The sequence below is a fragment of the Gigantopelta aegis genome, unplaced genomic scaffold (genome assembly GCF_016097555.1).
Source record: "Gigantopelta aegis isolate Gae_Host unplaced genomic scaffold, Gae_host_genome ctg4794_pilon_pilon, whole genome shotgun sequence".
In the NCBI taxonomy this organism is placed as follows: domain Eukaryota; kingdom Metazoa; phylum Mollusca; class Gastropoda; order Neomphalida; family Peltospiridae; genus Gigantopelta; species Gigantopelta aegis.
The window spans coordinates 21,680-24,291 of record NW_024534047.1 but is presented as its reverse complement, the minus strand read 5'-3'; the positions used below and the strand labels follow the sequence as shown (position 1 = coordinate 24,291).

Sequence of the window (2,612 nt, the reverse complement as noted above, 5' to 3'; positions counted from 1 at the left end):
TGCTACTGCTGCCATTGTGAGGGGGAAATCAATATAAAATAGCCACACCTCCAAACTAAGGTGCTGACTCAGCAAACAGCTGAGTCATTCTGACCGTATTAATTTCAATATCCAAGATCACCTACAAACACAGAGAAAATTTGTAATTCACTAAAACAGTTCAAGCCTGTTGTCTCTACAGTACTTGTACAAGTCCAGCCATTATGATCAAACTCTTCTCCTTAAGACAACAAGGTAAAGATGGAGTCTCACAGCAGTCTTCTCAAAATCAACAGCTGCTTTTTTAAGAGTTCAAAAAGGTGTGTCATCTCTGTCAATATTGTAAATTAAAGCGTTTTTGTTGTAGATTTAGCAGAACTCAATCTTCCAAAGACATGTCAGATGGATTTTTCCTGATCCAAATGATCTTTTAAACTTTAAACTAGTGATCACCCCTGATGAAGTACGTTGCCCCTCTAATTACAAGATAATTGACTTTTAATCCGTTTTATCTATTACTCATTCAGGGCTTCTATAGAAATGGGTCGATTTGTATTTAGTTTTAAGGGTAAGTTATATTTATTCATAAATGTATTATGCTGATGTAAGCACACAACACAAACATACAATAATATATTAACCTCCAGACAAAGAGCTTACTCCACTCAAAGCATGAACCCACATGATGTAGTATTTAATAATACATTTTGTTTTGACTTTGTCATTGTTATGTTTAGTCAGCAGCTGGACTATAGTAACTAATATATGTTATGTAAGACATTCCTTGATGAGGTATTACAATACTCATTAGTATTGTTAGTGGAGTAGTCTAACAATATGTTATGATGTCTAATGATATATTGTCTACAAATTGAATGGACTACTACTAACTGATATTGTATACTGTAATTGGTCAGGCTTATCCACATGAACCTCCTAAAGTGAAATGTGATACTCAGGTTTAAGCCAAGCCTAAATCACTTTGTCTATGTTTAGATTGTGTGTTAATTCTTTATCCATGCCTCTATCCATATAGTTGTTTTTAGACAATGTTCTTTGTTCCTTTTTGTTCTCTAATTCAATTTCCTGTACCTTTATTATTATCCATTAGGTATATTCATCCTAATATTGACTTAGAAGGAAATGTTTGTCTAAACATCCTAAGGTATGTATTACATCACTTCCTGTAGTTATTAACATGAGATTAATTAACTAATGAGAAGATTGGAAACCTGTTTTGACTGTTAATTCTATTATATATGGTCTTCAGGTCCTGTTCTTGGTAAGTCACTCCATACACACATTGTATCATTGTGTTATCTTTAATAGGAACCAAATCTGATGATCCTTTAATAAAGGTATGATTTTATATGTCCATCCTTCGTCTATTTGTCCATCTAGCTGTCTATCTGTCCATTCATTCATCTTTCTGTCCATCCAGCTGTCTATCTGTCCATCCATTCATCTATCTTTCATCCAGCCTGTCATTATCTATCCATTTATATCATCTTTTTTTCTCTGTAGATGCTGCAGAAGTGTTAAGACAAAATCGTAGACTATTTGAACAGAATGTAGCTAAATCAATGAGAGGTGGATATGTGGGGTTCGGTCTATTTTGAACGATGTCTGAAATAGCCCACCACATTTCCATAAGCTACATACAATATGCATAATATACATTATTATTATTATTATTATTTAAAAGAGAATTGATGTCATAATCATTAATGTAATCTATGAATGAATTTGTCATATTTTTTATGATGTTTATAATGAAAGGAATTAAATACAATACATTTGAACATGTTTACAAATATTTTATTAAAATAGAGAACAGTCTTAAGAGGGAGAAGAGTATTTTCTAACAAAATTAAAGTTAACTACCAAATTAATTAAAAAATACTGAAGACAATGTTTTAAAAGCAAAAGTTTGTTTTCTCAAGAACGCAATTGATGTAATTTCTTTCGTATACAATAAACTATAATTGAGCTGCAAATAAAATAATGCTTATCAGTAGAAAGAGTGCGGAAAATAAGCCCACCCAGATAAGGAGATCTTGACGTCTCTCTGGTGTGACATATACATAGTGATATTTGTAAGATGGATAACATGACCAACCTGAAGTAAAAGACAGACATCTGGGTATTCCAATGTCTGCTGGTTTAAATTGCCACGAAGAGAAACTTAAAGGAATTACATTCATTTACTTCTCCTAGTTTATGGTGACTGTAATCAGTGCTATTGTAATAATAACGACCTTAGTGTGAGATGAAACATAAACAAGATTATATAAGACATAATAATATTGTCCTACATTCTTTGGAAGATTATCAATAACAATTTTAGCTGTCCCATTTACCAGTTCACGACAAAATGCTCCTTTTGGTTTTTGACTACAATCCACTTTTTGATTAATCAATTTATTGCGATATCGTATTTTCTGATAGTAATCTGTGAAGACCCATACTTGCTCTGTTGTATTAATGGTTTGAGCAAACCATTTTTCAAATTGAAAGTGAAAGTTGAATTGTTTAGACAGTATATGCGGTCAAATTTACTATAACCACAGCTAGGTATATAGTTAGATTGTAACTATATTGCAGCTGGTTGCATGGAGGCTGATACAATATAC

At 32.2% G+C, this 2,612-nt stretch overlaps 1 pseudogene; it reads left to right on the top strand.

Moving 5' to 3' along the window:
* The first annotated feature begins 203 nt into the window (after positions 1–203).
* LOC121366117 lies at positions 204–1,614 on the top strand (annotated as a pseudogene).
* Positions 1,615–2,612: the final 998 nt, after the last annotated feature.